We start from the raw sequence: 11,676 nt of genomic DNA, 5'->3' as shown, positions 1-11,676 counted from the left end.
AACTAATCTAAATGTAAACCGATGTCTCCAATTTTTTTATCTTCCCCATCATGCAGAATAGTTGTATTGAAATACAACACAGCTACAATCCGCTCCTCCCTTCTACTATTTACTGCCTTACTTCAGATAGATTTTTTTTAAATGAAGAGGTTTTTAAACATTAAAGTGAACCTGTTAGCAACTTTACACTTATGTGTAAGGCTGGGTTCACACGACCTATTTTCAGACGTAATGGAGGCGTTTTACGACTCGAATTACGTCTGAAAAAACGGCTCCAATACGTCGGCAAACTTCTGGCCATTACTTTCAATGGGCTTTACGATGTACTGTGCCGACGACCTGTCATTTTACGCGTCGCTGTCAAAAGACGACGCGTAAAATTACAGCCTCGTCAAAAGAAGTGCAGGACACTTCTTGGGACGTAATTGGAGCCGTTTTTCATTGACTCCAATGAAGAACAGCTCCAAATTACGTCCGTAAAAGACGCCGCGCAAAACACTGGGTACATGCAATTACGTCTGAAATTCAGGAGCTGTTTTCTCCTGAAAACAGCTCCGTAATTTCAGACGTAATTGCAGTTATCATGTGCACATACCCTAATAGTTATGTGATTTTAAACTCTGCAGAGCCCGCATCGTACTGAGAGGAAGGAGTCCAGTGTATTATTGAGCTGCTGCTCCCCCATACAACCACTGATGATTACAGCTCTCTCCCTATTATTACTGCGCATGGGGAGACAGCTGTCAATCATCTGTGTCTGGGTGAAAGGAAGTACCAGCTCATGAATACATCGGGCTCCTTTCTCCCAGTGCGATGGGAGCGTTGCAACGTTTAAAATGTAAGTTAATAAAATCACAAAACTATTACACAAAAGTGTCAGACTGCTGAAATTAATTGTCGCTTGAGTCAACTTCCTCTGGCACATTCTACCTCACACTGCCACTTTACATCTCTAAGGAGCTGTTGGCCACAGCTGACATTTCTGACTATTTCATAAAATTTGAAAAACAATTACTGCTTCCTGTGGCTTGCTTGAATTGCTAAGTGCACTAAGCAATCAGAGCCGTCAGCTGAAAATGCCTCACAGTTCCTTACAGTTGCAATGTTGCAGGAACAAGGAAGAGAGGGAGAATGCTGAGGGGTAGGGGGTACAAAATATATTTAACAATCTACGTTCCAGAAATTATAGTCCAAAACCAATTTTAGGACAAAAACAACTGTAAGAATCATAAAAGTTATCACACATGTTAGAAGTAACAACCACAAAACCAACCAAACTTAAAAAAACAGATCATGCAAAACATATGGAAACATTTTTGGCCAATCGATTTTTAGAGAATGGCAAAGATGATCACAATGGTACCCAACTTGAAACTTTTTACAAATATACAGTTTACACATATGTACACTTTACTCAAAACAATTAAATTCCTCAAATAAAGCACTTTTTATTTTTATGAAGAACTGCTGGAAAACAGTGAATTACTATGTGTATGCATGGGTACGCTGTACGTTTTATGGCTTTCAATGATGTAGAAAATTCTCCCCTAAATTGTAAAAATAGGCATATATTATTAAATCAGAAGTTAGAGCTCTAGCCAAACACTAGAAAAAGTAGGATAAAACAAACAGCAGAAGGCACCAAGAAGACAACTATCAACAAGGAATGTGCACTGTACGTGGATCACCATAAAAGTTTTATTAATCTAGAATCCCAGATAATCTGATTATAACATTTAAATATATGACTAACATGACTTCAGAAAGACCACATGATGGAGGCACTACACCTATAGTGTTTGATTTGCATAGTTCTCCATTAAATCAGCACTTTAGTGAGTAGCAGTCACAAGAAGGAACTCTATGTGCCATCTGGAATCAAACAGTGGGTATATATATATATATATATATATATATATATATATATATATATATTGTGACAGACCATGTGGACGGGTTGTGGATGGGGTCTATATTTCCCCAAGATTTCTGTCTTCTACTATCTGAAAACAACCAGGGAATAAATTCATGATGGAGGCACTACACCTATAGTGTTTAATTTGCATAGTTCTCCATTAAATCAGCACTTTAGTGAGTAGCAGTCACAAGAAGGAACTCTATGTGCCATCTGGAATCAAACAGTGGGTATATATATATATATATATATATATATATATATATATTGTGACAGACCATGTGGACGGGTTGTGGATGGGGTCTATATTTCCCCAAGATTTCTGTCTTCTACTATCTGAAAACAACCAGGGAATAAATTCAGCAGAGAATGTGGTTCTCCCTCTGCAATAGGTTTTGTCTAAAACCTGGAAAAGGGCCTGGTTGTTGGATTGGGGAGAGATGGGTGGGTCCCAACTCCATCCACACAGTCCTGGTCTTGGGCTGTCTAGCTATTATTCAGGGGTCAGGTGTGATAGCCCTTTAAAAAGGCTGCAGTTCAGTCACACTCTCTCTCAGTCTGGGGAGAGGAGCTTGTGAGAGCAAACAGACTGCATTCATAACAGGTTGTATGGTCTGCATGGTTTTTGGTGCCAGGCATTAGGCCTGCACTGTTAGTTAGGATACCTGACTGTATAGTTAGTGCCGGACAGGCATAGAGTTTTCTTTTATTTGTTAAAAATAAAATCTTTGCAATGCAGGAAACCCAAACCCTCCCCATCCCAAATCCGGGTGACCACCAATGGCAGGACTCCATCCGGTCCCTGAAGTCACTCCGGGGGAAAAGAAACAAAAATCAAATTAACAGTTCCGGGAAATTGTTCCTTTTTTTTTTTCTTCTTCATTTGTCCAGAAGATAAATCAGCGACGGGTAATTTGCCGTTATCACATAAAGAAAATAATCTGCTTTACTATTAAATCTGCGCACACTAAATACGTCACAACCACGCCCTCACGACTTGTGGCCGCTGACTCGTTTTTAAAGGGCTACACACAGAAATGTAAACTTGTGCCTGTGGTGGGATTGGGGCCCTAGCCGAGAAAGACGTCACTTGCCCCTTTAGCCCTCCCTAATGCCGGGCGACTTCTCGGAGGAGGATCACAGCCATGAATCTAATGAACTTCCTAGTAAACGAGACTGATCACCGGTGATCGCACTCGGCCAGGTCGTGCAGGGTTACTCCGCGCCCAGAGATGGTGTCAGAATAAGATGGAGATTCGGCCAACGCTTAGCCCACCTCTAGTCACCACCACCATAATGAGAACTATAAAATAAAGATGGCGGCGTCTTTCCCTCATACGGCTTTCGTTACAGCTCCCGTATGTAAACTGGGGATAAATCTACCACCGGTCCAATATATTTTTTCCCGTTTTCTTTATTTGGTATTTTAATTGACTGCTAGCAATACATGCCGTGGTCACCAGAACGAGATTATTAACAACAAGAATGTCTCTCAGGTATAGTAGTTGGTTAGGTGTCACCTGAACGGTTATATTACAACACCTCCAAAATAATCGCAGCACCCGCATCTAGAAGAGAGGAGACAGAGGGCGGGCACTCGGCATCACAGCGACACGCGCAACCCCAAGGAAAACGGTATAGCAGTGGCGAGTCTGTCTGTTTGAGGTGATCGACATAGACAGACACAGACAGACTCGCCACTGCTATATCGTTTTCCTTGGGGTTGCGCGTGTCGCTGTGATGCCGAGTGCTCGCCCCTTTACCGCTCATTTTCGGTACATTTGCTGTCATTTTTACTGGCTGGGGTACGAGCGACACGGGTGGCACAAGAGGGAACTTGGCAGACTTGGATTAGAGGGAGAAGCAACACATGGCTGTTCTCTTCTACTTTTTTCTCAGTGCCATCACCATGGCCACGGCTACCGCCAAAATGGCGACGGCAGCTGCTCCTCCATAGAGGAGGATAGACTTTCCCTCTGAAAAGATAACCAGTTTCTCTTCCCCCGGTTTGGTCGGTTGAGGCAGTAGGGGGGCTATGGGAGACTCAAATTTTTCCCAGTCTGGTTAAAATTTCCTTTTTCAGCTTGTCATAGTTTATGGCATCCTGGTTATCCAAGTCAAAGTATGCCTTCTGCGGTTCCCCTGAAAGGAACGGTGCCACAAGTCCTGCCCACTGTTCCTTTGGCCAACCCTCTCGTTCAGCGGTTCTTTCAAAGGTTGTTAAGTAGGCTTCCACGTCATCTGCTGCCGTCATCTTTTGCAAAAAATGGCTAGCTCTTATTGCTGTAGAACTGGCACCTGCTGCACCTGGAACCCTTTCAACCACACTGGTTAGTTGCTGCACAACACCTTTTAAAGCATCCCCGTCTTTTCTTTGTTCGTCTTGTGTAGCCTCCAGTTGGGCAGTCAGTCTGCGGTTTGTTTCATCCAGAGCCATCTGCTGCACCCTGGTAGCCTACTGTTGTGCTCTGGTAGCCTCCTGTTGTGTTGCCGCAGCATGCAGCATCGCTTTAAGCATCTCTTCCATCTTCTAAGGTGCAGAGTATCAGTCTTTTGAAAAATGCAATATATAAGGGACTCTGGCCCTTCAAGGTGTTTTTTTGTTTTCACAGTGCCTAAAGCTTCCTCCACAAATTGTAAGGGGATTAGGTAGCGGGACAGTCGTCTCCTGGGGTAAAGATGTGGTACTACTGGCCTCAGCCAGTTTTATTTACAGGTTGTACATGAAATAAAAAGAAAACTCTATGCCTGTCCGGCACTAACTATACAGTCAGGTATCCTAACTAACACAGTGCAGGTCTAATGCCTGGCACCATAAACCATGCAGACCATACAACCTGTTATGAATGCAGTCTGTTTGCTCTCACAAGCTCCTCTCCCCAGGCTGAGAGAGAGTGTGACTGAACTGCAGCCTTTTTAAAGGGCTATCACACCTGACCCCTGATTAATTGCTAGACAGCCCAAGACCAGGACTGTGTGGATGGAGTGGGGACCCACCCATCTCTCCCCACTCCAACAACCAGGCCCTTTTCCAGATTTTAGACAAAACCTATTGCAGAGGGAGAACCACATTCTCTGCTGAATTTATTCCCTGGTTGTTTTCAGATAGTAGAAGACAGAAATCTTGGGGAAATATAGACCCCATCCACAACCTGTCCACATGGTCTGTCACAATATATATATATATATATATATATATATATATATATATATATATATATATATATATATATATATACCCACTGTTTGATTCCAGATGGAAAACCTCATTAATAATATTTGTATTGAGGTCCAAGATGTGAAATATATTGAGCAAAAAATATGAAATTCCTTTTTTAGAAATGTGTTTCCAAAGCTACATTATGTTTCATGTTGGCGGAAAGGTTGTAGCAACCAGACACAAATCTTACACCTTACTGTTTAACACATTCCTGTGAATTCTGGCAAAACACAAGGGCAGGAAAATATAAACCAGACATAAGGGGGTTATTGGCTAGGTGATTAGAACAGAAATGTTCCTATAAATCATTGTTTAAAACACTTAAAAAATGAGAATTGCTAGGTTAAAAAATGAATGTGATTGTTCTCATGATGAATTTACCAGCGTTCAACGTTCCACTAAGAATGATAAACAAACCTTGAAGCCAGATTACGTGGGCAATAGCGATGCGCAGCAGACCCTAACAAACATATCTGTATTTACTGTAGCTAGTTTGCATTGCATCCATATTTAAAGTTGAAACTATTTTTAAAATATATTGTATGAAATTGCAAAAACATGGCTGCTGTATTCGAGAAACAGTGACACTACCAGTCTCAACCCATCTAAAAGAGTGTCAATGTCTCCGGAAGAATTAAGCCATGTTTTTCTAATCTCATGCAACATCTTTAACCCCATGACTTAATAGTATGTGGCGGTAAGCAGGCCATTCCCAGTAACCGCCGTGCTATTATGTCATAGTAGTGGTGTGAGTATAGAAGCTGTACCCATGTCATCACCAGTGGGTGCCGGCAGTAACCTACAGCCAACATCCAGATGTAATGGCCGGGATCAGAGATAACCTCTTAGGTGCTGTGGTCAATAGTGACTGCGGTACCTAAGCAGTTTATCAGATTGAGGAGGATCCCTCCATCACCCCATCGGTGCCCCCAATGCAAACGATCATGGCAGTCCACCAAGTGTATGTGCCGGTTAGGCCCTGTCATGCAATAATTTACTGTAATACAGGAGTATTGTCGTGTATTATAGAAGCAGTGAAAGGGTCTCAGAGTCAAGTCCCCTAGTGAGACTAAAAAGAAAAAGATTTTAAGTAAAAATAAAACTAAAAACTATTTTTACCATTAAAAATCCACTTGTAAGGCAAACGTAGTGAAACGTATACAAAATAATACACATATTTGGTATCACCATATTTGTAATGATCAATATAATAACGACTAAAGAAAAACAATCGCAACATTTTTTACATTAACCCCATAAAGAAAAAAAAAATTGTTATATATATATACCCTAAAATGGTGCAAATGAAAAATATTACCCTGCAAAAAGCAAGCAACCATAAAGCTACGTTAATGGAACAATAAAAAAGTTATGACTCTCTGGATGTGACAATGCAAAAATATGTTTTTCTATGAATGCTTTCATTGTGCAAAAGTAGTAAAATATAAAAAAAATTATACATATTTGGTATCACCACATTTACAACTGCACGTAGAATAAAGTTCAAATTTCATTTTTGCCAAACGATGAATGGCGGAAAAACAAATAAAGCAAAATTAACAATTTGTACCCCAAATTGGGTAAATAGCCGAAAAAGCCACTCTTACAAAAGCGCCAACAAAGCAGCAACCCAGTGCGACTAAGCTGCCTGATAAAGGTCTGTACCAGACCGAAATGTCACACATAGCCACTGGCGTAATAAAATAGAAAAATAACATTTCACTCCAATTGGTGTGCCAAATAATAAATGGTACATACATCATCCCACATTTCATATGGCTACATAGAAAAATTAAAACGTTAAGGCTCTTGGAATGCGGTGATGAAAAATAGCCAAAAAAGGCCACATTCTTAAAGAGTTAATTGTTATTGTATACTTTACATAATACATACTGGCATCAACTATATCTCTTATCATGTCTAACCTGATATATGAAAAGCTGATCTGCAATTGAACAATGTATACTAGTGTAATGCCCACGGCCGCGGACCACCGTCATCCCCCTCTTATCGGCAGCCTCTCTGCCGGCATCTCCATTTCCAGGGACGCCAGCGAGCTCTGCTCTCTGCCTCCTCTCCCTCTCTGTCCCGTAGGGCGCGTGCTTGCGCTTGTGCCAATTCTTAAAGGGCCAGCGTGCACACCAGTAAAGTTATCACCAGACTATCCCTGCGCAACCTGTCCCTTAAAAGTGTATATGCCCCTTTCCCCAATGCCTGAGCAATGTTATTGATAACCATGTGTTAGTTTGCAAAAGTTCCGTAGCATGTTCCCGTAACCAGTATCTGTGTCCGGTGTCCGTGATGACTTCAGTATCCGTGTCCGGTGTCCGTAACAAGTGCAGTATCTGCGTCCAGTGTCAGTGTCCAGTGTCGATGACAACTTCAGTATCCGTGTCCGGTGTCCGTGTCGAGTCCGGTTTCCGTCTCCAGTGTCCGAGACAACCCAGCTTCTGATAATCCAGCACAAGCCAGCTTCCGATAATCCAGCACAAACCAGCTTCCGATAATCCAGCACGAGTCAGCATCCAGCTATCTGGCACCAGCCTGTTATCCAGGTACCACCGACCATTGACTGTCCTATATTTGTTTGACCAGCTGCTACTCTGTCACGGCGGAGTGGCCCAGTGGGTCCACAACCCCAGTGGACATTACAAATAATTTATAAGCACTAGAGCTGATATTATTGGCATTAGTATGGCTGGTATTATATCAGCACTACGGCTGGTGGCATTTCATGGGCGATGCTATAGCTGCTAACTATTTTATGGAGAAATTATTGACACTGCTACTTAGGCACTATATGGTACTATCATGAGGGCAGACAAACACATTGGTAATCATTGCAAAATCATTTTAATTCCAACGTGAGACACATTTAGCCGTGTGATTTATTAATTTGTTTACAACAGTTATACAGAGTGATGTCATTGTGAAATTCAGTACAAGTCAGTCATTTATTGGCTTCAGTTTTAGGAGATAATTTTAAAATAAATTTTCTAAACAAACTTTTCTTATCTAGTATTTATGCAAGTCTGCCAAGTAAGAACCAAAGGAGAACCAAGGAACATGATATATTCTGCAGCTAGAATTTCTGCAGGTATGATTTAGGATATGTAAGAAATATGATGTGAATATAGTAATTGTGAATGTTTCATACGGTTATTGATCACAATACTTATAGAGCGTGCTGTAGAATTTTAGATAGTAGAAGATAGGAGAATCTAATGAATTATAACTATCAACATTTGCTGCTGAGGTAGTTCCACGGTTTGCACTATGTATGAGTGCTGTTAGACTGGTCAAAAATCTCCAAAATAATTCTAATATACTTATTCTTGATCAAGTGGGTCAATAATGCTAGGAACTTAATGATCTAATTCTAGAAACTCGAACAATCTTCAAGCACGTTAAGGCATCATTTACACGAGCGTAATATACGCGCGTGCGACGCGCGTGCTTTTCACGCGTGTCGTACGCACCTATATTACTCTATGGGGCAGTGCAGACAGTCCGTGGGTTTTGCGCAGCGTGAGTGCGCTGCGTAAAACTCACGACATGTTCTATATTTCAGCGTTTTTCACGCATCACGCACCCATTGAAGTCAATGGGTGCGTGAAAACCACGCAGGTCGCACGTGCGAACTGCGTGATTCGCGCAACAGCTGTCAAACTCTGAATGTAAACAGAAAAGCACTACGTGCTTTTCTGTTTACAACCATCCAAACGGAGTGTCATAATGATCGCAGCCGCGCATCATACACTGATGACACACGCAGCTGTTAAGTGCATTTTGCGCACGCAAAACGCCACGTTTTTTGCGTGCGCAAAACGCACACGCTCGTGTAAATCAGGCTTAATTGTGGGTAAAATTCTCACATATACGTCATTGTATTTAACCTATATTGACATTTATGGAAAACTTTAAAAATAAGTCATACGACACAAAATATAATATTACCTTTTATTATGTCTGGGACGTTAATAATAAAAAATACAATACTTGTGATAATGTTTTAGTGAAATAGAGTATTTCTTAAAGCTTATATTATAGCTTTGATGCAAATATCTTCTGTATTACAGATGCCATCTCTTGCCAGTCTCTAGTTGTACAACTGAAACTTAAAAAGGTTCTTCAGTTTCAAAATTTTCTGACGTTATTTGCACTTATCAACAAAAAAATTGTGGTGTCAAGAATCTGGTGACTAGTGAAGTGTCCGAGCACTTGGTAGATGGCCTTGCACCGAGGACCAGTTTCATCCAAGAAAATTTTTCCAGAGACCGGCAGGGTGGGACGGGGGTTAGAGTCAGTTCACACATTGCGTAAATACGGCGTATACCTGTATTATAATACCTGTATTGTGCTGCGGAAAATCCGCAGCATAATACAGTAGCAGCAAAGTGGATGCGATGAAACAAGTCTCACCCACACTCTGCACAAATGCTGAGCGGAAAAAACGCTCAGAAATGGACCTGCGGTGCAGAATTTTATTCCGCAGTGTGTAAATTGTATTTGCATAAACGCTGCTTATTTGTTGCGGGCTTTCCCCATTGAATTCAATAGGGAGGTAAAATCCACAACAAATAGGAGCAGGGGCGTAGCTAAAGGCTCATGGGCCATGGTGCAAGAATTCAGCTTGGACCCCCTACCCCTATACCCAGCTGCCTTGCCCAACAGTCCCCATGGATGCCCCCACAGTATAATGCCCCCATAGCTGCCTCCACGGTATAGTACCCACCATAGCTTCCCCCACACAGTATAATGCCCCCACAGTATAATGCCGCCCATACAGTATAATGCTTCCCATACAGTATAATGCCCCCCATACAATATAATGCCCCCCATACAGTATAAGGTCCCCCATACAGTAGAAGGCCTCCCATACAGTATAATACCTCCCATAAAGTATAAGGCCCCCCCTTAGCTGCCCCATAAGGTTACATGCTCCCAATAGTTGCCACCATATCTTCCCCCCTCATATACCCAGTATAATGCCCCCATATGTGCCTAATAAAAACGAATAACATAATTACTTACCTATCCCCGTTCCCACGATGGATGGAGGATCCTTCTTCTCCGGTCTGTGCTATGAGTGACTTGGCACAGACAGGCGCAATTTCACAACATCGCGCCTGCCTGCACCGAGCCGCTCATGGCAGAGTCAATGCTGGGGCAATGAGCCGTCACTCTTGCTCCAGCAACATCATCACAGGAGGTCGGCCTGGTTGACGTTAGAGGGCCGGCCTCCTGGGATCACGTTTCATCCCATGTGACCGTTGCTTAGACAATCACAGGCTGCAGCGGTCTCCTGGGATGAAAAGTCATCCCAGGAGGCCTGCTCAGCAGTTTTCTGCAGAATGCAATCCGGCCGAAAAACTGCACGGCAGTTTGGTGCGGTTTTTCACCCGAAATTACGTGAGGCCACCGGGGCGGATACCAGATACTGTACCGCGGCCCTGTACCAAATGATCCGCCACCGAGTATTGCTCGGCGGCCCGGTGGTTATGGTTCACTGGCCTAAGCCATTCGTCTCTGACTCTTAAGATGCCATTAATTTCAGTGGACAGAACTAACCAGTACTAAGACCTTTTTTTAAATGTTATTTTCATTGTAAACTTTTTTTAAATTGAAGAGGCTCCGTCACCAGATTATAAGTGCCCAATCTCCTACATAATCTGATCGGCGCTGTAATGTAGATAACAACAGTGGTTTTTATTTTGAAAACCGATCATTTTTGAGCAAGTTATGAGCAAGTTTAGATTTATGCTAGTTAGTTTCTTAATAGATAACTGGGCGTGTTTTTACTTTTTACCAATTGGGAGTTGTAAAAAGTTAGTTCAGACGTTGCAGAAAACTCCGCTGCGGACCACAGGCTGCGGTCGATTTTTCCCTCCGCAGCATGCACTGTCTGTTGCGGAGAAGAAGCAGAATTTTACTGCGTATTTCAGCCTTTGCAATGCAAAAACGGAAATCTGTGGCAAGTCCGCTGTGTTTTCTGCAACGTCTGAATTACCTGTCAAATATGCAAATGTTGGTGCAGATTCGTTGCGTAATTGCCCCAAATCTGCACCAACATTTGCAGCAGAAAAATTCCGCCACGTCTGAACGTGCCCTTAGAGCAGACATGGGCAAACTACGGCCCGCGGGCCACATACGGCCCGTTAGGCTTTTTAATCCGGCCCGCCGAACTTGTCCAAATCATAGTAAAAACCTCCTTTTTTTTCCCCTTTCCCTGCAATGCCCACGTTTTCCCAATAGATGGCGCACTCAAAACACATTGACCGTTGTCCTTAACGCCGAAGGACGGATATATCCGTCCTCAGCAGCTGCTAGTTCGCGCAGGAGGACGGATATATCCGTCCTGTGATGGCGCGGGTACTGCCAGTGTACCCACGCGATCAGCGGCAGGAGCACGGCTGTTATACACAGCCTGGCTCCTGCTGCAACTGCCGGAATCGAAGCGCGCTCTGATTCCGGCAGTTTAACCCATTAAATGCCGCTGTCAATAGTGACAGCGGCATCTAATGTGTTTGACAGAGGGAGG

This window comes from Rhinoderma darwinii, chromosome 8, assembly GCF_050947455.1.
Source record: "Rhinoderma darwinii isolate aRhiDar2 chromosome 8, aRhiDar2.hap1, whole genome shotgun sequence".
Lineage (NCBI taxonomy): Eukaryota > Metazoa > Chordata > Amphibia > Anura > Rhinodermatidae > Rhinoderma > Rhinoderma darwinii.
The sequence above is the reverse complement of the archived record's forward strand: the minus strand, read 5'-3'. Positions refer to the sequence as shown.